Raw genomic sequence first — 26,179 nt, forward strand, 5'->3', positions numbered from 1 at the left:
CTAAAATGGTTTCCCAAACCTTTCACTATCTATTGCCATTCTATTACTTCCCCAACTTTATCTCCCAGTAGTCTGCTAACCTTTTTCTTTCTTCCTTACCCTATACAACATCCAACTATTTGCCATTCCTTAAACACATATTCACTTTTTTCATTTTTAAAAATTGATATATATAATTCATATAGTAAGAAGCACAAAACTTAAGTGTACCACTTATTGGTTGTTCACAGATATATACACATGTGTGACCACCACCCAGATCAAGATCTAGTAGATTTCTAGCACTCTAATATGCTCCCCTGTACCCCTTTCCAGTCCATATCTACATCCTCACACAGAGATAACAACTATTTTGACTTCCATCAACAAAAATTAATTTTGTCTGTTCTTGAATTTTAAAAAATGGAAATATACCATATGTATTCTTTAAAATACTCAGTTTATCTTAATGTTTCCTCTGCCTGAGAGTGAAATGTTAAATATCTGTCATGTGCCAGTGCTTTCCCATTCAGCAGACATTCCTAATTCATCATTTAAAAAAAACCGTTCTATTTATTTGGCTGTGTTGAGCACAGGATCTTTAGTGTGACATGTGAACTCAGTTGTGGCATGTGGGACCTAGTTCCCTGATCAGGGATCAAACCCAGGCCCCCTGCATTGGAAGAGCTGAGTCTTAGCCACTGGACCACCAGGGAAGTCCCAATCACTCTTTCTCATTGTCCCTAGACTGAGTTTTTAGGCTTACTTTCTAAACTGCGTACCAGCAGTTGCTCCTGGTTGTTCAGAGCTGGTGATAGTGAAACCTCCCTGAATAAGAACAATCTCTTCTACATGAGAATTTTATCTGTACCATGAACAACACATCTTAATAAACCATTTAGGTCTTGTTATTCTAACACTGTACACATGTTACATCTTTCTGATCTGTCCCTTTTTTCTGTCCTACTTCTTCTACTTATTTCAAGCTTTCATAATCTCTCACCTGATTTTCTACAACAATCCCTAACTGTTTTCCCTGCCTTCAGTTTTGGCTCCTCTATTCTTATCTATGCATTGCTAATTAATCTTTTCTAATATCCAAATATGACTGTATCATTCTCCTGGTTGAAACTCTTTAAGGACTACCTTTCAGGTACGGCCAGGTGCTCAGCCTGGTACTGCAGGCCTATGATCTGGCCCTCCAGTATCATCTCCTGCACCCTGCCCTCCAGTGTGCCAACTAGCTGCAGATTCCCATAACATGCCCTACCCTTTTTCTTCTCTATATCTTGAATGCTCTTCCTCTCCTTTAGATGGCTATTTCACTCGCCTTTCAAAGATACTTCAAGAATATTTATTTTCCAAAGTTTTGTTGATCATTCTTTCCTTCTCTCCCAAATAAAATTAGTTATCCCTTATTTGTGTTTTCATACTGTTTATACATACCCTTATTATGGAAATTATCACATTCTATTAGTATTTGTTTATGTTTCTGAGAGCTCCTTGAGGAAAGAGAGATTTCCAGCTCCAGAACTCATCAGAGTGTGTCTTTTTTTTTTTTTACAACTTTTTAAAGTTCTGGTAAAGTACATGTAACATAAAATTTATTATCTTTACCATTTTCAAGTGTACAATTCAGTCAGCATTAAATGCATTCATAATGTGCAACCATCACCACCATTCATCTCTGCCACTCTTTTAATCTTGTAAAATTGAAACTCTTTCTTCATTCTCCCCTCCCCCAGCCCCTGGTAACCACCTTTCTACCTTCTGTCTATGATTTTGACTACTCTAAGTATATAGAATCACACAGTATTTGTTTTTTTTTGTAACTGGTTTATTTCAGTTAGCTTAGTGTCATCGAAGTTCACCCATGTTGTAGCATATGCAGAATTTCCTTTCTTTTTAAGACTGAATAGTATGCCATTGTTTGTATATACCACATTTTGCTTATCCATTCATTCATCAGTGGATATTTGCAATGCTTTCACTTTTTAGCTATTGTGTGAATAATGTTGCTAAGAATATGGGTGTACAAATATCCCTTTGAGACTTAGTTTTCAAGTCTTTTGAGTATATGCCCAGAACTGTAATTGCTGGGTTATATGGTAATATAATTCTATGTTTAATTTTTTTGAGGAACCACTTACTGTTTTCCACAGCAGCTGTATCATTTTGTATTCCAACCAGCATTGCACAAGGGTTCTAATTTCTCTACATTCTCACAAACACTATTTCCTAGTTTTTTTGTTTGTTTGTTTGTTTATTTGTTTGTTTTATGGTGGTAGCCATACTAATGAGAGAGAGAGATACAATGATATCTTGTAGGTTTGATTTGCATTTCTTTAATGATTGGCAATGCTGAGGATCTTTTCATGTGTATATTGGTCATTTGTATATTTTCTACAGAGAAATGTGTATCAGGTTCTTTGCCCATTTTGAATCAGGTTGTTTGTTTTTTTGTTGTTGAGTTTTACTTCACTCTATACTGTCGATATCAGATATATGATTTGAAATATTTTTGCCCATTCTGTGGGTTGCCTTTTTACTCCATTGATACTGTCTTCTGATGCACAAGTATTTATTTTTCTTGAAGTCCAATTTGTCCATATTTTCTTTTGTTGCCTGAGCCTTTCGTGTCATATCTAAGAAGTCATTGCCAAATCCAATGTTGTGAAGTTTTTGCCTTACATTTCTGTCTCAGTTCAGTTCAGTTGCTCAGTTGTGTCTGACTCTTTGCAACCCCCTGAATCGCAGCACACCAGGCCTCCCTGTCCATCACCATCTCCCGGAGCTCACTCAGACTCACATCCATCGAGTCGGCGATGCCCTCCAGCCATCTCATCCTCTGTCATCCCCTTCTCCAGCCCCCAATCCGTCCTAGCATCAGAGTCTTTTCCAATGAGTCAACTCTTCGAATGAGGTGGTCAAAGTACTGGAGTTTCAGCTTTAGCATCATTCCTTCCAAAGAACACCCAGGGCTGATCTCCTTCAGAATGGATTGGTTGGATCTCCTTGCAGTCCAAGGGACTCTCAACAGTCTTCTCCAGCACCACAAGAGTTTTATTATTTTAGGTCTTACACTTAGGTCTCAGATCCATTTTGAGTTAATTTTTTTATATGGTATTAGGTAAAGGTCTCACTTCATTCTTTTGCAATATGACTGTCCATGCACTATTTTCCTAGGCAAAAAGACTTTTTGCCTTTGAATAGCCTTAGCACTTTCATTCGGAGAAGGCAATGGCAACCCACTCCAGTACTCTTGTCTGGAAAATCCCATGGGCGGAAGAGCCTGGTAGGCTGCAGTCCATGGGGTCGCTAAGAGTCAGACACGACTGAGCGACTTCACTTTCACTTTTCACTTTCACGCGTTGGAGAAGGAAATGGCAACCCACTCCAGTATTCTTGCCTGGAGAATCCCAGGGACTGGGGAGCTTGGTGGGCTGCTGTCTATGGGGTCGCACAGAGTCGGACACAGCTGAAGCGACTTAGCGGCAGCAGCAGCAGCACTTTCATTGAAAATTATTTGATCATATATTATCTGGGATTTATTTCTGGACAGAATGCATGACATTTTAGAGGATTCAAAAATGAATCAGAGTATAGATTGTCCTCAGTTCAGTTGAGTCTCTCAGTCATGTCCGACTCTTTGTACCAGGCCTCCCTGTCCATCACCAACTCCCGGAGTCTACCCAAACCCATGTCCATCGAGTCGGTGATGCCATCCAACCATCTCATCCTCTGTTGTCCCCTTCTCCTCCTGCCCTCAATCTTTCCCAGCATCAGGGTCTTTTCCAATGAATCAGCTCTTCGCATCAGGTGGCCAAAGTATTGGAGTTTCAGCTTCAACATCAGTCCCTCCAATGAACACCCAGGACTGATCTCCTTTAGGATGGACTGGTTGGATCTCCTTGAAGTCCAAGGGACTCTCAAGAGTCTCCTCCAACACCACAGTTCAAAAGCATCAATTCTTCGGTGCCCAGCTTTCTTTATAGTCCAACTCTCACATCCATACACGACCACTGGAAAAACCATAGCCTTGACTAGACAGACCTTTTTTGGCAAAGTAATGTCTCTGCTTTTTAATATGCTGTCTAGGTTGGCCATAACTTTCCTTCCAAGGAGTAAGCATCTTTTAATTTCACGGCTGCAATCACCATCTGCAGTGATTTTGGAGCCCAGAAAAATAAAGTCAGCTAACACACTAGAATTGGTCACAGGGAGATTGTTAGAATGGGAGTTGGACCTCATTTTTGTTTTGAAGGAAAAGGGGAAAAGATATGATTCAGAGGAAGTAAAATAGCTGACTTAAAGGGAGTTTATATCAGAATTATAGACCTTTAGACTCCTATTCGGCTTTAGTTCATCTAGTTCACATCCTTGTTTTTATATATGAAGAAAAAGAGGCCTGGTGTTACTCTTGAGGTAAGAACTTACAAAAAAACAGACATTATAGTAGGAAGATTTCAACTCAGTAAAGGAAGAATTTCTAACATATAGCATAAATAAACATGGGAAGAAATGAGCTCTGTGTTAAGTACAAATATTCAAACAGAAGTTGTGTTACTGAATTAGAAGCAAGGCTCCCTCTTGGGACCCTAGCTGAACTGAAGATCCCCAGGCTCAGTCAGGGAGTTCTTTCTCAATCAGCTTTGCACTGCCAATAATAAAACTGAATTTGGTACAAGCAGGGCAGGCTTTTATTCAATGGCCAGAGAATGGAGAAGGGGAGTTCATGCTCTAAAAGCACTTTTTAAGTGAATAGGTCAACAGGGCTCTAGGAAAGGAGCAGAGATTTTCGTGGGCAGCCAGGGCATGCACAGTCTATCGTGTTCCTTTGCATCCGGCACCAGTTGTGCCTAACAGAGTACAAACCCCCACTTTGGGTGGAGATCTTATTAAGGTAATGAAGCAAAGGTAATTTTCAGATACCTCTGGGTTTCATCTGAGCAGGAACATTCCTGTGATCAAGTCAGAGCTGGTTGGGGATGGTTGACCATTGTATACTTCTCAAAGCACTTATCTCTTACAGTACAGCTGCAAGGCATCTCTGCCAATAACTAGGAGGTAACTTGAAACAAACACAGAGATAAATCAAGGCAAGTGTATTTCAGCTTTCAGGGGTTGGTATGGAAACAAAGAGATAAATCAAGACAAGGAAAGCAGTGACCTTTAGCTTACTTTATCCACCATCTTGGATCTAGCTGTTTCAGTCTGGTTTTATCGTGGTCCTTTGTGGCATCCTGTTGATAAAATACAACTTACAGTACCTATACAGTAAAAAAAATACAAAATACAATCCCTATATAGTAAAAAAAAAAAAAAAAAAAAGTCAACCAACAGTGTCTATGCCTGGGACCTGAGCTGTGTAGCATGTAAGTAAGTTTTGCTGTAGGAGGTAGATCTGATGATCTCTCTGCCTTGCTTGCAAATGTTCTGTGTTATTAACTCCATTTTAACTTTCATTGTAAAAAGGCTGCCCTTTAAAATGGCACACATGGCCCTTATGATATGGTCCTAGGTTACAATTACAGCATCATCTCTTGGTCTGTATTTAAGTATTTGATATATACATCTATACCAACTCCAATGTCTTTTCTAATTCTCATTTCTTATTTACATTAAAGAAGAAAGCCACCCTGAAAAAAAAAGAAACAGACCATTTCAACACACTTCAAGCAAGTACACTAAAGGGTGTGGCTGTAGTTAAAAATTCCATGCATTGAATCTTCAGAACAAATTAAATGGAATCAATGGATAGCAAGTATTCACATGTGCTAGTGTGAGTCTGGGGCAGATGAGAAGAAACTTGATTTTAAGGATAAAGGGAATTAATTTTCATTGAATGTTTACTAAGATAGGCATTTTAACATATTTTAGCTTATTTAATTCCAAGAATGCAAAAAAATAAAAAGAAATCAATTCTTTACACTCTCTTTGAAGTGCGCATTAGAGGCTCTGGTATTGCATGCTGCTTTTAAGAATCACAAAATTTTAAACTCTGAACCTACCTTCTGCTTTACAGATGACTTAGAGTGTCAACAAGCAATTTCTAGGTACTTTCTGAGTATCGGAATTGTTCTGGGTGCTGGAATACACAGGTGAAGAAGACATATTAGGACCATATCATGGGACTCTTTTTGACTGGAGAGTATCATCAGCCAGAGTCTATAAAAGGTTACCAAGCACTGAAGTCTCTCTCTTGAAGAAATCAGGTTATTTGGGAGAAAAAAAGGAGTCTTAGAAAAAAACTTTAGCAGATCTGATTGTATATTTCTCTTACTTACGAATGTTCAGTAAGTTTCCATTAATTACAGGATAAAACCTGTTTTTTTAAAATAACATACATGCATGGCTTGTTACGATTTGTTCTCTTTATGATTTACCAGTAGATGTTGGTTTTAGCAGACTTATCTCTAAGGAACCTTTCTTGTTCTGATATAATTTACTCATCAGTCACCTTTTCACTCAATATGATGAATGATTTTTGGATTGGGTTTTCCTGTCACCTAGGAAACAAGAATACACAGAAGAACAATACAAAAAAGATCTTCATGACCTGGATAACCATGATGGTGTGATCACTCACCTATAGCCTGACATCCTGGAAAGGGAAGTCAAGTGGGTCTTAGGAAGCATCACTACGAACAAAGCTAGTGGAGGTGATGGAATTCCAGTTGAGCTATTTTAAACCCTAAAAGATGATGCTGTGAAAGTGCTACACTCAATATGCCAGCACATTTGGAAAACTCAGGGTGGCTACAGGACTAGAAAAGGTCAGTTTTCATTTCAATCCCAAAGAAAGGCAATGCTAAAGAATGTTCAAACTACCACACCATTACGGTCATCTCACACGCTAGCAAAGTAATGCTCAAAATTCTCCAAGATAGGCTTCAACTGTACATGAACCGAAAACTTCTAGACATTCAAGCTGGATTTAGAAAAGCCAGAGGAACCAGCAATCACATTGGCAACATCTCTTGGATCATAGAAAAAGCAAGAGAGTTCTAGAAAAACACTTACTTCTGATTTATTGACTATACCAAAGCCTTTGACTATGTGGATCACAACAAAATGGAAAATTCTTAAAGAGAAGGGAATAGCAGACCACCTGACCTGCCTCCTGAGAGATCTGTATGCAGGTCAAGAAGCAACAGTTAGAACTGGACATGGAACAACAGACTGGTTCCAAATAGGAAAAGGAGTACATCAAGGCTGCATATTGTCACCCTGCTTATTTAACTTCTATGCAGAGTACATCATGTGAAATGCCAGGCTGGATGAAGCACAAGCTGGAATCAAGATTGCCAGGGGAAGTATCAGTAACCTCAGATATGCAGATGACACCACCCTTATGGCAGAAAGCAAAGAAGAACTAAAGAGCCTTTTGACGAAAGTGAAAAAGGATAGTGAAAAAGCTGGCTTAAAACTCAACATTCCAATCCCATCACTTTATGGCAAATAGATGGGGAAACAGTGACAGACTTAATTTTTGGGGGATCCAAAATCACTGCAGATGGTGACTATAGTAGCCATGAAACTAAAAGACGCTTGCTCCTTGGAAGAAAAGATATGAGGAACCTAGACAGCATATTAAAAAGCAGAGATATTATTTTGCCAACAAAGGTCCATCTAGTCAAAGCTATGGTTTTTCCAGTAGTCATGTATGGATGTGAGAGTTGGACCATAAAGAAAGCTGACTGCCGAAGAACTGATCCTTTTAACTATGGTGTTGGAGAAGACTCTTGAGAGTACCTTGTACTGCAAAGAGCTCAAACCTGTCAATCGTAAAGGAAATCAGTCCTGAATATTCATTGGAAGGACTGATGCTGAAGCTGAAACTCAAACTTTGGCCACGTGATATGAAGAACTGACTTATTAGAAAAGATCCTGATGCTGGGAAAGATTGAAGGCAGGAGGAGAAGGTGACGACAGAGGATGAGATGGTTGGACAGCATCACCAACTTGATGGACATGAGTCTGAGTAAGCTCCGGGAGTTGGTAATGGACTGGGAAGCCCGGCATGCTGCAGTCCATGGAGTCGCGAAGAGTCAGACATGACTGAGTGACTGACTTGAACTGAACTGATAACCTAGGAAGATAATAGAGTATGAATATTGATCCACTGGGCAATTACATTTCTAATTACTTATGATGAAATAAGACTTTTGCTGTAAGTAATTTTCATCTGAGTTTGGGAGAAACTGAGCTCCCAGAACTTCCGAACAGGAGACTTAACCACAAGCATGAGGTCTTTCTTGCAAGTATCAGATGTAAGTCCTTAGAGTATTTATACAGAGCAGTCAGATATTTACCATTTAATTTCTCATTAAATGGGTGATTCAATGAAAAGGACACATAACTGGTATTCTAGGACTGCCTGTGACTTCCCGTGTGACCCTGGCCACTAATGAAGTCTCTTATACCTTAACTTCCCTCATTTTTCACATAGAAATACCTGTGTTATAAGTGTTTTATTGTAATGATAAACAGGAGTATAGTTGCCAGAGGTTTCCTTCAACAAGTATGTAGGCATTATAAGGAATACAAATGTTAAGTATTTGCACTCAAGTTTATAACTTATTGGAGTCAGACTCATAAAAGTAATGTGTAGGGATTCAGAGAACGGAGGAATCTCATTCAGTGGCTTGTGGGGGTGTTGCTGATGAAGATCATTTAATAAAGGAGGTAGAAGTTGAACGGATCTTGAGTAATAGGAAAAGTCGTACAGAAGCATTATCTGGAAGGGATAAGAGCAGAGAGGCACTGGGATTCTGTCTGGCCCCCACCTTTGTTTTCAGAATCATTATTTCCTGCCCACTCCAGACAAAACAATGTTCTCAGGATCACAGACATGTGTCCAGCATATATAAGCAAACTTTCAGGGTTCAGCTTCTACCTCTTCCAATAAAACTTCACCCACGTGGGATTTATCATGCACTCCTCTGTATTAGTCCAGCTCTTGCTAAAACCTGTTGCCTTTATTGTAGTGCAGTAGTGAACTTCCTTGCTCAATGGTGAACTTTTTTGGAGACAGGAATCTGGTTTGGCTTTATAACTCTTAGTGTTTTGCTATTAAGTAATTGGGAAATTTTATTCAATTGAACTTGCTCCAGGGACCTTGATATCACTCACCAAAGAGAAGGACATGTTAGTATCATCTTAATGTCTCTACAGGTTTTAAATTTGGGATCTGCTATTTTCCTTACATTATCTCTGTGAAGTAGCTATTTTGTCATTGAAAACTTACATATAAAGAAACTCAGAATGTATTTGGCTAAAATTAAACAACAGATAAGTGTTGAAGCTAGGTAGAGCTCTTTTAACTTGAAATGGCAACCCACTCCAGTACTCTTGCTTAGAGAATTTCATGGACAGAAGAGTCTGGAGGGTTGCAGTCCGTGACATTACGGAGTAGGACTGAGAGAGTAACACACTTACTCTGTGTACTATACCTGCACACCCTGGCATGAAATGGGGGCTGGGGCGTAAAATGTATTAGTTCTCAGAGCTCTGGTTTTCTCATTTATAAATGGGACCTCATGGGATTGTTATAATTTTTTTGCTGGGGGGCTGTGCCACTTGTGGGATCCTAGTTCCCTGACCAGGGATCACACCTGAATCCCTTGCATTGGAAGCTCAGAGTTCTAACCATTCATCAGCAGAGAGAATTCTCTGTTATAAGAATTAAATGGAAAAACATATGAAATCTCTAGCTCAATGACTAGCACTTAGTGGTCTCTTCTCATCAAACTTCAGATTCATATACATACAAAAAGATAAATAAGAAGGAACCAGTTTTGGAGTGCAAAGAAGATGGATCCTGCAGAGAGGAAGGCCCCCTCTGTAAACTTTTATAGGTTCCAGCCTCTGAGTCATATCATGAGAAATTTTATTAGGCAATATCCTAGGTGGCTCAGTGGTAAAGAATGTGCCTGCCAATGCAGGAGATGCCAGTCCGTCGCTGGGTGGGGGAAGATCCCCTGGAGAAGGAAATGGCCACCCACTCCAGTATTCTTGCCTGGGAAATCTCATGGACAGAGAGCCTGGTGGGGCTCACGGGGTCACAGGATAGTCCGACACGACTTAGCAAATAAATGACATCTTGTAAAGACTTAAGATTTTGCATCTTCCCTCAGGTCCACCCTATCATATCCTTTTCCTGCCTTAGCATGTGTCACCTGCAAGGACTATAGTCGTGTGATTTGTCCAGCTTTGAGGTTAGAGGTTGGTTGAATAATCTCCAAGGCTGGGACCTTAAAAAAATTAGGACCTGGGCTTCCCAGATGGTTCAGCAGGTAAAGAATCCACCTGCCATGCAGGAGACACAGGAGACGCCGGTTCAATCCCTCCGTGGGGAAGATCCTTTAGAGGAGGAAATGGCAACCGATTCCAGGATTCTTGCCTGAAAAATCCCATGGACAGAGGAGCCTGGTGGGCTACAGTCCAAAGTGTTGCAAAGAGTCGGACACGACTCAAAAAATTAACCAAACCATAAATCCTTTCCTATTGGGACTTTAAATAACTACATGGAGGAACCTATATTAAAAGCAAAAGGGGGAGGAGGCTCATGGATGGTAGTTGATTCCAAACCCGTGTAAAACTAAATAAGTGATTTCTAAAATCTTTTTCCGGGCGGCGCGCGGAGCCGGGGGGTACTCTTGAGATTTCTTTTGGGCTCCTAACTCCAGAAATTAGCTGCATTTTTAAAGAAAAGGATTCCAGCTTTGGTGGGGTGGTGGCAAAGGTGAATAGACGGGGAATGGTGGGGGAGACCCAGAGGATTCGATTCCTCTGTCTGCCTACTCGCTGGTGGTCAGAAGCCCGGGCTAAATCGCCAAGGGTCCGCGGCGGCCGGGACCGGGCCAGGTCAGTACACAGGCCGGAGGGTGCATGTCCAAGGCCGGGGTTTCCGACCCCTGGGGGCTGGCTTTCCGGCCCTCTTCACGTTTGGGGGCCTCCGCGGGGAGGTCCATAGCCCAGGAACCAGAACTAAGCAGGGCGGTAGTGCCCGCGACCCCGGCCTCCGCAAGCAAATAGAAGTCCTCCCGCCGCTCTCCCGTGGGGCCCCGGCAGGGAGCTGGACTTAGCGACCCCCGCTCGGGCCCCCCCGCAGGCCCGCGGTGACTTCAACCCTCCCCCAACGCTAGAGGGGCCCCGCCCCCTCCTCGCGGGCTAACGAGTGTCCTCGCGCGCTCGCCCCTTCCCACAGCGTGAGTGTGAGTGAACTGTCCTCCCACCTCGGTCCCCTCACCATTGTTTCCCGTCTCCACCACCAGCCCCTGAATGTAGCCCTTCTCCCATTGGTGTTTACTACCTCCCGCCCCGGTTTAACCAGTGCCCTGGGGCCCCTAGAACGAAAGGAAGGGGCACCCCCAAACCCTTTCCTCCGCGCCTCCTACCCACGGTCTCCTGTGCGTTTGTTCCCTACCCCCGCCCGGGTCACGACTCCATTCAGGGCTCTGTCCCTCTCTCCCCTCCCCCCTCCCTTGGCTCCCTTTCTCCCTCGGCCCCCTCCCCTCAGCGGGTCCTCCTCTTTCTCTCCCCCTCTCTCCTCCCCCTCCCCATCCCTTCCCCCCCACAATGCAGTTCGCGGCGCGGCGGACATGGCGGTGGAGCCCTGAGCTCGTCGTGTCCTGGCCTCCAGCGGCGGCGGCGGTGACGGCGGCAGCGGGAGGCGGAGGGGGAGCGGGAGCCACTGAGATGAGGAGGCGCCGCGCGCGCCTGTAGCTCGCGGGCTTCGCAGGTACGGAGGTTCCGGCCGCGGCATAGCACCCGGCGCCCGAGGGGGTGTGCTCGAGGCAGGCCGGGCGGCCCCCTCGTCGCCCTCAGGTGCCGCGCCTCGCAGGTGTCGCGGTCCCGGCCCGAGCGCGTATCAGCCGCCCTCTTGGGGCCTGACACTTCTTTCTTTGCTGGATTGGGCATCGGGTGTCCCAGGGGAAGGCGGAGATGAGGGAGGTAGGGGCGGCGGCCTGGGCTTCCTGAGCAGGGCACCGGGGCGCTTTGGGACCGAACTCCACGGTGAGGTTGGAGCTCTCGGCCCCGAGCCGAAACCTGTAGACCCAGGCGGAGGATTCTGAGTTAACGGGATAGGAGTGAATATTCTCTGGGGTCCAGTAGGATTCCCTGTCCTGTGTGCCTTTTCTTTCATCCTGGCTTTGATACAGACTACGTATATAACTTATAGACACACACGCATATAATACATAATAAATATTTATTCCGGGATCGCCCTTGTCGGGAGGAGAGAAGGCAGAGGTGTCTGTGAGGATTTCGTTTCTTGCTCGCCCGCCTTCTCTCTCCCCCGCCCCCCAGTCGAATGGTGGTAATGAACGCTTTTGACGTGGGAAACTGTGAGATTCGTATTTGTAAACAGACAGCACTCGCCGAGTGTGTTGTACGCCTCCGCGAGAGGTTTCAGGTCCTTTTGGTATCCGGGTTGCAAAAGAATGAGATATTTAGACCTGAAAGAAAGACCTCATCGGGATTTCAAGTCGTATGTGGATGCGATGAATTACTGTTATTTTAACAACATTGATTAAATTCTTTTTAGATGATCAACTTTTTAATCAAATGAATGTTGTACCTTGCGCGAGATCTTAGTTTCGGCGTACCGTGTTTCTTCGTTTTGATTATTTTTAATACAAAAGTAATTCCTTACACATTTGACGTTCTGCTCCCTTTGTGATCTTAGTGTCCAGAAATGCAATTCGAATTTTGTATTGTTGGTATGCATTTAGTAATTAGCTGGAATGGATCAGGTTACCTTTTGTTTCCGAAGATCGGCGCCCCCCCCCCCCCAAAGTCTTGTAGTTCCGAAATGTGTAACTCTGGGTGAAACAGAACATACCCTGTTTCTGTTTTAAAGTGATGAGAACTGTTAGTTATTAAAATTGGGTAATCTCACCTGGATATAATAATTTAGAGAGAATGATATATCAGGGTGGTGAATTGTGGGATAGTTTTTTTTTTAATTTTTTTTTTTTTTTGGTTACTATCAGTCAGCATGTTCTGTGTGTGAGTAAAGCGTACGCTGAAATTTTCTTTAGGCTCAGAACCCTTGTATATATGTCTGCTTGGAAATTGTTGCACTACACTGCATCCTAGTATTGATTAGTCACAACTTGTAAAATTATGAAATATTGGTTCATTTAGAAAACTGCTTAAGACAATGAATTTACTAGTATCTAGTGTACTATGATCCTTTTATAAACAAATTTTAGAGTGCATCTTAAAAACTGTATACTTTGGGGCAGATAAGAATTTTAAGTTGTTTTAGGCTTTAAAAAGATCACATTTAATGAAAAAATAAAGCTTCCTTGAAATAATACAGAAAAGGAAGTGAAAAGTTATTAACATTTAATGTTTTAAGTCTAGCAAAATCTAAATACAAAAAAGAAATTAAAATGTGTTCATTTCCCTAGGTTGTAGCAGATAAACTAACAAGATGTTATCATGCACAAAAGTTTAGTTCAGTATTGTAAATCACTTCTAACATTACATTTAATTTTAATCAATGTAACTGGAACAGAACAGTGTCTACATTATAATTTTAGACCTTTTTAAATAAAATTTTATATATGTAATTATAAATGTCTGATTAATAAAAAGCTGTTTAAAGATAATTTTTTTTAGTTTTGAGTACTCAGAGTCATTTTAGTAAGAGTAATTGGAGAACTTTTTGACCTCAAAGTTAACCTTGACATGCATAATAAACAGGATTAATTATGTTATATTCTTTATATAATGTCAAATCAGGATCTTTGGGTAGGAAAGGTTATGAATTTTATTTCTGCAGCAAGTTTCTGGTGTCAGAAAAGCTATAAATAAGACTTACCTATGAATGCTGATGTCAATAAATTTTATCCTTTTTTTTTTTAAAAAAAAGGCCATTTTGATAAAACAAATTCAGTGAGATGTATTACTTCCTAATGTAAACTGCAAATGGTTGAATTAAGTTGTTTCTGCAGATAGAAATATGTTCTAAAAAAGAACAATTCTAGAAAGACTAACAGGCAAGGGGAAGGGATACTGTAGTAAAGCAGGATATGTAGACTTTTTCCTCGTCTTAATATTCGAGGAATTAAGATTGCTTTTGCTGAACTAAGTAAATTAGAATTTTTTTACACTAAACTAAGTTTATACCTGTTTTATTTCAGGCATTGTGCTAGACATGTCCATGTATTTTTTTTATTTGTTCAGTGTAACGCCCCTATGAAACCTGTTTTATAAATGAGGAATCTCTGACTCAGATGTTGGCTAATTTGCTTAAGATCATAGAGTTAGAAAGATTGAAAGCAGCTCTGCGTAGTTTTATTATAACATAGGCCATGTTGCTTCTCAGATGTATCAAGTGTTTTCCCAGTTTTATAGGAGGAACTGCCTCAGGTTGCTCATTGATTCATCATTTAATCATCAAACATTTGGGTTTGTACTTTATGCTAGACATTGCTACATTTTAGAGGTATAAACTTATTGAAGATAGTCTCTTGCTTCAGGGAATTCAATCATATAATCAGTTCAGTCACTCAGTCATGTCCGATTCTTTGCCGACCCCATGGACTGCAGCATGCCAGGCTTTCCTGTCGATCACAGCTCCTGGAGCTTGCTCAAACTCATGTCCATCGAGTTGGTGATGCCATTCAACCATCTCATCCTCCGTCGTCCCCTTCTCCTGTCTTCACTCTTTCCCGGCATCAAGGTCTTTTCTGATGAGCCAGTTCTTTCCATCTGGTGGCCAAAGTATTGGAGTTTCAGCATCAGTCCTTCCAGTGAGCATTCAGGACTGATTTCCTTTAGGATTGACTGGTTTGATCTCCTTGCTGTACAAGAGTCTTCTCCAACACCACAGTTCAAAAGCATCACTTCTTCGGCACTCAACTTTCTTTATAGTCCAGCTCTCACATCCATACATGACTACTGGAAAAACAGCTTTAACTTAACTATATGGATCTTTGTCGGCAAAGTAATGTCTCTGCTTTTTAATATGCTGTCTAGGTTGGTCATAGCTTTTCTTTCAAGGAGCAAGCGTCTTTTACTTTCATGGCTGCAGTCTCCATCTGCAGTGATTTGGAGCTCCCCAAAACAAAGTCTGTCACTGTTTCCACTGTTTCCCCACCTATTTGCCATGAAGTGATGGGACCAGGTGCCACGATCTTTGTTTTTTGGATGTTGAATTTTAAGCCAGCTTTTTCACTCTCCTCTGACTTTCATCAAGAGGCTCTTTAGCTCCTCTTAGCTTTCTGCCATAAGGGTGGTATCGTCTGCATATCTGAATTTATTGATATTTCTCCCGGCAATCTTGATTCCAGCTTGTGCTTCAAACAGCCTGGCACTTTGCTCGATGTACTCTCCATATGAAGTAAATAAGCAGGGTGACAATACTACAGCCTTGACATACGCCTTTCCTAATTTTGAACCAGTCTAGTGTTCCATAACCAGTTCTAACTGTTACTTCTTGACCTGCATACAGATTTCTCAAGAGGCAGACACACAATAGTCTGGTAGTTTTAAATGGATATTTGATTTACAATGATAATAAGTAACTTACTGCATAGTTATTATTTGTTAATTTGTTTCCAAAGATCTTAGTCCTCAGTCCTCACAACAGCTTATAAATTATCAGCATTTATAGGTGAGGAAAGTAGCTGCAGAAAGACTAAATAGCTTGGATAAGATCTCAGAGCTAGTTTGCTGCTGAGCCAGGAATTGAACTGTGGGTGTCTAAGTCTAGAGTTAGAGCTCTTAACCACTATGCTGTGTTGCACGTCAAGCTTAGGTTGTCAAAATTTAGTATGCAGAGAGTGTTAAATTCAAAATAGTCACATAGGTTGTCAAAAACTATCTTGTAAGAACACAGAGTATGAATTAAACATGACAATGAAATTTAATTGCATTTTGTTAGTCTTAGCTGTACATTGTAGTTTAAATAATTTAATTATCATTAAAATTGATTGGTCATTAACTATTTTAGCTCAGTCTTGTGCTGAGTGGTAGGTTTAGGTCAGTGATATTCAAACTATGTGTGGGGAATCTTTTTGGGGTTTCTGAGTCATAATTGTTTTCATAGAATGTTAAGATATTTCCCTTTTCCCTTTTCATTTTCTCACCTGGAATGTAGAATGATAGATACGTATGAAAACATTATTGCTTTGATGGCTATTGGAATGTGTAATCGTGTTTGTTTGTTTTTTTTTGCTTTTGCTTTGAGATACAATTTTCAGTACTGTAAAACTCACCTTTTTAAAGCATGTAGTTCAGGGACTTCCCTAGTGGTCTAGCGGTTAAGATTTCATGCTTCCAATGCAGGGAACACGGGTTTGATTCCTGGTTGGGGAACTAAGATCCCGCATTCCACGAGGTGTGGCCAAAAAAAAAAAAGGCATGCAGTTTTCAGTGTATGTTCATAAGCTTATGTAACCATCACCATTATTTAATTCCAGAATATTTTCATCTTCCTCCAAGAAACCCTGTGCCCTTTAGCAGTCACCCTGCATTCCCCCCCACCCCCACCCCCTCAAGCTTTTGACAACCACTGAACTGCTTTTCTGTCTTTGAATTTGCCTACTTTGGATGTTTCATATAAGCAGATTCATATAACATGTGGCTTTTTGTACCTGGTTTCTTTCACTGAAGCATAATGTTTTCAAGGTTCATCCATAATATATCGTGTATTAGCACTTCATTCCTTTTTATGGTTGAATAATACTACATTGTATGGAATGTATTCTATGGAGATACCACATTTTGTTTATCCATTCATTATTTGATAGACATTTGGATTTTTCCCACTTTTTGGCTGTTACAAATACTGTTGCTTTGAACATTCATGTATAAGTTTTTGTGTGGATATATGTTTTCATTTCTCTTGGATGTATACCCAGGAGTGGAATTGCTGAGGGTTTTGATACATTTATGTTTAACTTTATGGAGGACCTGCCGAACTGTATTCCTGAGAGGCTTCACTATTTTATATTTTCACTAGTAATATATGAGGGTTCTAATTTCTACCCATCCTCACCAACACTTGTTATTGTCCATCTTTTAAATTATAGCTATCTAACTGGTGAAGTGGTATCTCATTGTGGTTTTGATTTGCAGTTCCTTAATGACTAATGATGTTGAGCATCTCCTCATATGTCTGTTGGCTTTTTATATTAAAATATGGGAGAAATGTCTATTTAAATTCTTTGCTCATTTAAAAAATTGGATTATTTGTCTTATTGTTATGAGTTCTTTATATATTCTGGATATTAGATCCTTGTTAGATAAATGATATGCAAAAATGTTCTCCCCTTTTGTGAATTGTCTATTCATTTTCAAATGTAAGAATTGTGGAAAAATATGCATAAAAGTTACCATTTTAATCATTATTAAGTGTATATTCAGTGATACTAGGTACATTCACAGTGTTGCACAAATCATCACCACCATCCATGTTCAGAACTTTTTCCTTTTTCCTGTTCTGTGCCCACTAAGCAATAACTCCTCATTCCCTCCTCCCTTCAACCCCTAGCAGCCATCATTCTACTTTCTGTTTCTATGACTTTTGACTACTGTATGTAATTGCTGCTAAGTCACTTCAGTCATGTCCGACTCTGTGCGACCCCATAGACGGCAGCCCACCAGGCTCCCCCGTCCCTGGGATTCTCCAGGCAAGAACACTGGAGTGGGTTGCCATTTCCTTCTCCAATGCATGAAAGTGAAAAGTGAAAGTGAAGTCGCTCAGTCGTGTCGGACCCTCAGCAACCCTATGGACTGCAGCCTTCCAGGCTCCTCTGTCCATGGGATTTTCCAGGCAAGAGTACTGCAGTGGGGTGCCATTGCCTTCTCTACTGTATGTAATTAGAATCATATAATATCTGTCCTTTTGTGACTTGTTTGCTTCATTTAGCACAGTGTCTTCAAGGTTCTTCTATGCTGTAGTATGTGTTGGAATTTCCTTCCTTTTTAAGGCTGAATAATGTTCTGTTGTATTTATGTATATACCATATTTTGTTTTTCCAGTCATCTGTTGATAGACACTTTGGTTGCTTCTAACTTTTGGCTTTTGTGAATAATGCTTCTGTGAATATGGGCATAAAAATATCTGTTTGGGTCCCTGCTTTCTGTTCTTTGGAAATATACCTAGAAGTGGAATTGCTGGATCATGTGGTAAATCTTTGTTTAATTTTTTGAGGAATTGCCATTTTGTTCATTTTCTGGAGTGTGTTTTTTCAAGCACCCAAGTTTTAGGTTTTGATAAAGTTATATTTATTTTTTCTTGTGCTTCTGGAGTCATATCTAAGATAAGCCAAGATTATAAAAATTTACACCTATGTTTTCTTCTGACAGTTTTGTAGTTTTAGCTTCTACATTTAGTTCTTTGACCCATTTTTAGATAATTTTATATGTGCTGTGAGGTAGAGGTCCAACTTCATTCTTTTTCATGCGGCTGTCCAGTTGTCCCGGCATCACTTATCGGCAAGACTGTTATTTCCCTTGTTGAATGGTATTGGCATCATTGTTGAAATCAATTGACCATAAATGTCTCTGTTTATTTTTGGATTCTCAATTGATTCTGGAGTCTCCATTGATTTGTATGTCTGTGCTTATGGCAGTACCACCCACCCAGTCTTGATTACTGTAGCTTTGTAGAAAGTTTGAAGTTGGAAAATTGAAGTTGAAGTTGTGAGTTCTCCAACTTTACTTTTCTTTTTCAATATTGTTTTGGCTGTTCTTAGTCCTTTGCATTTCCATGTGAATTTTAGGATCTGTTTGTCAGTTTTTGAAGAAAACCTTGTATTTCTTTGTTAAATTGATTCCTGAGTATTTTATTCTTTTTGAAGCAATTGTAAATGGAATTTTGGACTCTACATTGCTAGTATATAGAAATACAATTGATTTTTGTATGTTGATCTTGGATAGCACCCTTGCTAGGCTAATTTATAGCTCTAATTACTTTTTTGTAGATTCATTAGGACTTTATATATGAGATCATGTCATCTACAAATATAGATTGCTTTACTTCTTCCTTTCCATTCTGGATGCCTTTTAATTTCTTTTTCTTGCCTAATTGCCCTGGCTAGTACAGTATTGAATAGAAGTGAAGACAGTAGGGAATTTCCTGGCGGTCCAGTAGATAGGACTTTGTGCTTTCACTGTGGAGTCCAGGTTTAACCCCTGATTGGGGAATTAAGATCCCACAAGCTGCACAGCCTAAATAAATAAATAACATTAAAACAAAGTGAAGACAACAGACATCTTTGTCTTGTTTCTGTTCTTAGGGGAGAAAACATTTAGTCATTCACCGTTAAGTGTGATGTCACATGTGGTTTTTCTGTCAGATTGATGAGAGTTTCTTTCCATTCCTAATTTGTTGAGGTTTTTTTTTATTATGAAAGGACATCAGATTTTATCAGATCCTTTTTTTGTGTCAGTTGAAACAACTGTGTGGTTTTTGTCCTTTATTAATATGGTGCATTTCATTGATTGGTTTTCATATTGAACCAAACTTGTATTCCTGGGTTAGAATACACTTTATCCTAGTATATAACCTTTCATTGCTGGATTTGGTTTGCTAGAATTTGTTGAGGATTTTGCATCTATTTTCATAAGAGACATTGGTGTATAGTTGTCTTGAAATTTCTGGATTTGGTACTAAGGTAATACTGGCCTTATAGAATAAGTTAATAGTGTATTCTTGTATTTTAAAAATTTCTCAATTTTAGTATCTAATGATATAAAACCAAAATATATGTCTCTTCTTTCTTCTCATAAACCAATCCCATTTGTGTCATTTTACTCAAGTCATATACTCAGGGTGTCTCAGTAAATAAAGTGAAACACTACCAGACTGTGTTAACTTTACAGATTTGAAAAGATAAATGAATGGGCATATTAGACATATATATGTTAGGTAATGCTGTATCTTCAAAACAAATCTTTTTTTAAACTGAAAAATTTGTAAGAGCTGCAGTACTTTTATAGCCACTTATGGTATTGTTATGAGTGTCTTGTATTCTGTCATACAGGTAAAAAATGGCTAGTTTGTGTTTGCAAATTGTATTTACGCTTTCTGTGATAGTACCAGTTTTAAACCAATGATTCTCGCTGTATGACAGGTACTCTTCCTTAGGAAGGTATTTCATAATTGCTTTGGAAGGTCTTTTAAACCACTCACAGCTAGCCTTTCCCATCTCCCATTCTTGTGTTCCTCTTCACTTCTATTGGACATGTATTCTATTTCTTGGATGTGTTAGAAAAAAAACTGGGAACCATTATTCTAAATCCTCTAAGGAGGGGTGTAGCTTGTTTTTCTCACACCTGCTTCCTTAAAGCCGGAAAACCAGACCCATGTTTTTCTAATTAGTGTCTGTTTATTCTTCTATCTTCCTCTACAGCTTCTCTTCTTTTAAGATTGGTACCCTACTGGCTGTTTCTTACCTGACTTTGTCATTTCAATCTAGGAACTTCTATGCCACTCCCCTGTATTCACTGATAACTTTGGTATAATTCTTCATATCATATTAGGCAGTTGGAAGTGTAACATTGAAGGTTACTTAACATCTTAAGTTTATTTTTCCTTAATTTCTGTATTCCAGTGGTATTCAACTTTCTTTGACACGGCTACTAATATGGTTCAGAAATGGTTCTACTTCTAACCAAAATCTCCTTAATATCTGTATACTTCTTTCTCACTTCTTTAGGTTTCTCATCTATCCCTAATCTTTTTGTATAACCTCTTTTGAGTTTTATCCCTCCCACTTACCAGTATCATCACCGTTGTGTTCAATTCAGTTGCTCAGTCGTGTCTGACTTTTTGCGACCACATGGACTGTGCAGCATGCCAGGCTTCCCTGTCCATCACCAACTCCCGGAGCTTAACTCAAACTCATGTCCATCGAGTCGGTGATGCCATCCAATACCCTATTGAAATATTCATTATGTTAATTCCCTGCTGCTGCTGCTGCTAAGTTGCTTCAGTCGTGTCCAACTCTGTGCGACCCCATAGACGGCAGCCCACCAGGCTCCCCCATCCCTGGGATTCTCCAGGCAAGAACACTGGAGTGGGTTGCCATTTCCTTCTCCATGTTAATCCCCTACCCAGAATGAATTTAAATATCTGCATTGTATAAACTAGTAGACAGGTGTTTTATATAATGTAGTTAGACCTTTAACCCAGCCTGGCAATATTTCAGTCAGGTTTCTTTCCTGTTTCTCACTTTTGGTATTGTTTTTCTCTGATCTTAAGTCCTCTACTGCCCTCTGCCTTTCTCTGTTAGTGCTGGCCTTCTGCTTCATAGAACAGTGTTATAAAACTTATTTTTCCCACAGTTCTTTCAGATGCTAATAGGTTGTCCTGGCAAAAAATGTTTTTTGGTCAAATAAATCTGGAAAATGTTGCAAATTTGATCTTTCTCTTAGATATTTACAGTGCTTATTACCATACCAAAGCGTCTTCTGGGAAGAAGTCCATTTACCTTCAACACAGCTTTTCCCTCTCCACAATCCCACCAAAATTGCTTGTAATAAGATCCTAAATAACCTCCTAATACTTTTTAATAATAATTGGTAATTACTTTTACTTACTTTAGTAGCATCTCTTTTTCCTCTTATCTCTGTCTTCCTGTTCTGCAGAAGTTAAGCTGAAGCAGAAATTGTGCCACTCTTCTGCTCATAATCTATGGCTTCTTTTTGCTAAAGTCTAAACTTGACTCGGTATGTAAATGTGTATAATGATTTACATTCCCAATTCATCTCCTGTAATCATTATACATGCCATTTTGCATCCTAAAAAACTTGTTAAAATTTTATAAATGTATTTAGTATATACAGATCCTATTCCTTCTTACTCCCTTTCTCAAGTGAAAAATTCTTTCACAGCTCAATTACCTCTATGATGAACACTTTCACTTAGGCTCTTTCCTCAGAGTTTCCCTAACATATGTCATGTAATATTGTCATTATTTGTTTATATGACTGTCTCCTCTTTTATACATGAGACTATTCTATTATTTATCTTTGTATTCCCAGCTTTAAACTGAACACCTTCTGTGTTAATGTTGACTATCTTTGTTAAAACACATTCCATGTTTATATTTGTTTATCTGAACAAGTGCAGGCCCAGCTACATAATTGCAGGATATATTGAGAAATAAAAATACAAAGTCCCTAGTTCAGAAGGCAGGAAAAAGTGCTGTTAAAGGTACTAAAACATAAAGTTTTTTTCTTTCTTCTTTGATCTTTATCTTAGCTTGTCATGTTTATTTACTTTTTAATGTCATTCTAAATAAAGAACAATTGAAATTGTTGAATTAATATTAAGCATGAATTTTACTGTTCATCTTTATACTGTGCAATGCCAGTTTTAAATGCAAATATATGATTATTTAACTCTTATGTGAAATTGATGCTATTTCATAGCTTATACATGTATATTTCATTCTTACCAGAACAGGGAAAACACTGTGTAAAACTTACTCAGCTGTTTTTATTTAGTTTCGTGCACATTCTACCAACAGTCTCTACCTTTGATTTGGCAGAACTGAAAGGTGAAGGACCTGTGGCTTCTTCCTCTGTCTTTCCCTTTCCTTCTGTTGTCACTTTTGTCATAAGTGGTTAGTTAATACAGGGAAGTAACATGAGTAAGAAAAGATGTGATAGACTTTTTGGTAATTCATGTTTCTTAGAATCAATTGCCTTTGCTCTGGGAAGAAAGTTATATTTTAATAGAAAATGTGACTTCTTGGGCTGTTACTACCCTTGCTTACCTAGTTGTAGACAACATGCTTACTTTATATCCCTTTGAGTTTTGCTAAACTCCTACACATCATGGATCTACTGAATGTTCACAGGGCATCATCAAATCTGTAAGAATAAAGTAGAAAGCAATGGCAGATAGACATTTTGCATGTATCTCTTCTGCTCCTCTGCCTGTTACTTTGTCCCATTAGACTTCACTACAAAACACCAATTCAAAGATAAAGTTATTAAGAATATCAAGTTGATGACAGGAGAGCTTTAAATCAAGCATAGTGTCTTTCTGAGTATGGAGCCCTGTATAACTACACAGATCACATGACCATGAAATTAGCCTGGAACAAAAGGATTGGAGGAAAACAGTAACATACGTGGAGACAAAGAGATTGGCTTATTTCACCTTGTACTAATGTGATAAGCCCTGTTGCTACTACTTTATTTTGAGGTATTCTGAGGGTTGTGTTCCTTATTGCCTTGAAATTAGGTGTAGCCATGTGGCATTTTTTTTTTTTTTGGCAAATGAAATGTGAACGAAGGCTATTCCTTCTCCCTCTGTTTTGCTAATATGGGAGGTAAGATAAAATTAAAGCAGCTTGGCATGCTGAACCAGTGCATGAAGGACAGCTGCCTTAGAGAGTTACCTTAATTCCAAAAGGATTTTGCATGAGTTAAATCAGTTTATGTTATGATAAGCATTAGTTGTAGGAGTTCTTATCACAGCATAACCTGGCCCATTCCAAACGGTATGGATGTAAAATTTCAAAATGAGTGTGATGTTAGAAGCACAAGCATTGGAGGGCCAGCACAGTTATATATATCACAGTTTTTGGACCTATGGGACAAGCTAAGTCTCCTCAGCAAACCACACTTAAAAAGTGTTAGCTACATTATTATATACGAATACCCAGGAGCTGCTTGAAACTGGAGGAATGAGGAACTTTCTGGAGTATCTAGCATCACAGAACTCTTCCTATAGAGCTCATTCTTAATTTTTTGTTTATAAGGAACAAGAGGAAAAGCTGGCTTGGATAATTAGGGAATCCAGATGATCTCCATATCTCAGGGGAAAAAACTCAAAAAACAATTGACGACCTCAGGCTATTTTAATCAACAAATTGCTGGTGAAAAGAAGCGTGACCTCAGCTTCTTTGACCAGTGGCCAAAAAAGCTTACCTAGATGAACATAGAAGGAAAAGACTTGAGTAATCTAGAAAACCTAGCTAATGGGGATTTAGATGAAGATTTAGGTAATTTAGTTTAGAAATCCCATTTATTTACAAAACTGAATTTTTTTTTAAATTTTATTTTATTTTTAAACTTTACATAATTGTATTAGTTTTGCCAAATATCAAAATGAATCCGCCACAGGTATACATGTGTTCCCCATCCTGAACCCTCCTCCCTCCTCCCTCCCCATACCATCCCTCCGGGTCGTCCCAGTGCACTAACCCCAAGCATCCAGTATCGTGCATCGAACCTGGACTGGCAACTCGTTTCTTACATGATATTTTACATGTTTCAATGTCATTCTCCCAAATCTTCCCACCCTCTCCCTCTCCCACAGAGTCCATAAGACTGTTCTATACATCAGTGTCTCTTTTGCTGTCTCGTACACCGGGTTATTGTTACCATCTTCCTAAATTCCATATATATGCGTTAGTATACTGTATTGATGTTTTTCTTTCTGGCTTACTTCACTCTGTATAATAGGCTCCAGTTTCATCCACCTCATTAGAACTGATTCAAATGTATTCTTTTTAATGGCTGAGTAATACTCCATTGTGTATATGTACCACAGCTTTCTTATCCATTCATCTGCTGATGGACATCTAGGTTGCTTCCATGTCCTGGCTATTATAAACAGTGCTGCGATGAACATTGGGGTACACGTGTCTCTTTCCCTTCTGGTTTTCTCAGTGTGTATGCCTAGCAGTGGGGTTGCTGGATCATAAGGCAGTTCTATTTCCAGTTTTTTAAGGAATCTCCACACTGTTCTCCATAGTGGCTGTACTAGTTTGCATTCCCACCAACAGTGTAAGAGGGTTCCTTTCTCCACACCCTCTCCAGCATTTATTATTTGTAGACTTTTGGATCGCAGCCATTCTGACTGGTGTGAAATGGTACCTCATAGTGGTTTTGATTTGCATTTCTCTGATAATGAGTGATGTTGAGCATCTTTTCATGTGTTTGTTAGCCATCTGTATGTCTTCTTTGGAGAAATGTCTATTTAGTTCTTGGGCCCATTTTTTGATTGGGTCATTTATTTTTCTGGAGTTGAGCTGTAGGAGTTGCTTGTATATTTTTGAGATTAGTTGTTTGTCAGTTGCTTCATTTGCTATTATTTTCTCCCATTCTGAAGGCTGTCTTTTCACCTTGCTAATAGTTTCCTTTGATGTGCAGAAGCTTTTAAGGTTAATTAGGTCCCATTTGTTTATTTTTGCTTTTATTTCCGATATTCTGCGAGGTGGGTCATAGAGGATCCTGCTGTGATGTATGTCAGAGAGTGTTTTGCCTATAAGGGGGTGTGGTTCTACATGCCTTTGATCATAAAAATCTCTGTCAGTTGATTTACCTATATAAAAAGTTATGCTTTTTTAACCTTTAGCTATTTTAGAGTTGATAAATGTTTAAAAATCGAGCTTTGTGATACTTTATATAAGCTTAATACACATTGTTTTGACCTTTTGAGTTAAATTTTTTTTTATTGTGGTAAAGGATCAAAGTGAAAGTGGCTCAATTGTGTTTGAATCTTTGTGACCCCATGGACTATACAGTCCATGGAATTCTCCAGGCCAGAATACTGGAGTGGGTAGCCTTTCCCTTCCCCAGGGGATCTTCCCAACCCAGGGATCAAGCCCAGGTCTCCCGCACTGCAGGCGGATTCTTAACCAACTGAGCCACAAGGGAAGCCCAAGAATACCATAGTGAGTAGCCTATCCCTTCTCCAGGGGATCTTCCCGACCCAGGAATCGAAACAGGGTCTTCTGCATTGCAGGTGGGTTCTTTACCAACTGAGCTATCAGGGAAGCCATAACGGTAAAGGATACATAACATTAAGTTTACTGTTTAACCTTTTTAAGTGTACAACTCAGTGACATTAGTACATTCATGATGTTGTGTAACCATCACCACTGTTTATTTCCAGAGTTTTTTTTTAATCATCCCAAACAGAGACTCTACCCGTTAAACAATGACTCCTTGTTTCCCACACCTCCAGCCACTGATAACTTCTGTTCTGCTTTCTGTTCCTATGAATTTACTAATTCTCAGTCTTATACAATTGGAATCATGCAATGTCTGTCCTTTTGTAAGTGACTTATTTAGCATGATGTCCTCGAGGTTCATCCATGTTGTAGCATGTGTCAGAATTTCTTTCCTTTAAATGGCTGAGAAATATTCCATTGTATGTATATATCACATTTTGTTTATCCATTCTTCTGGTAATAGATGCTTGGTTGCT

At 39.5% G+C, this 26,179-nt stretch overlaps 1 protein-coding gene across 9 annotated transcripts in view; it reads left to right on the plus strand.

The window, feature by feature from the left end:
• Window positions 1-11,554: 11,554 nt before the first annotated feature.
• The window catches only part of TUT4 (terminal uridylyl transferase 4), a 131,388-nt gene continuing 116,763 nt past the window's right edge, over window positions 11,555-26,179 (plus strand). For all 9 annotated transcript variants that reach the window (XM_070368054.1, XM_070368051.1, XM_070368050.1 and 6 more), the window contains exon 1: window positions 11,555-11,725. The gene's annotated coding sequence lies outside the window, so the exon portion shown is untranslated. The remainder of the gene's footprint in view (window positions 11,726-26,179) is intronic.

This window comes from Bos mutus, chromosome 3 (genome assembly GCF_027580195.1).
Source record: "Bos mutus isolate GX-2022 chromosome 3, NWIPB_WYAK_1.1, whole genome shotgun sequence".
Taxonomy (NCBI): domain Eukaryota; kingdom Metazoa; phylum Chordata; class Mammalia; order Artiodactyla; family Bovidae; genus Bos; species Bos mutus.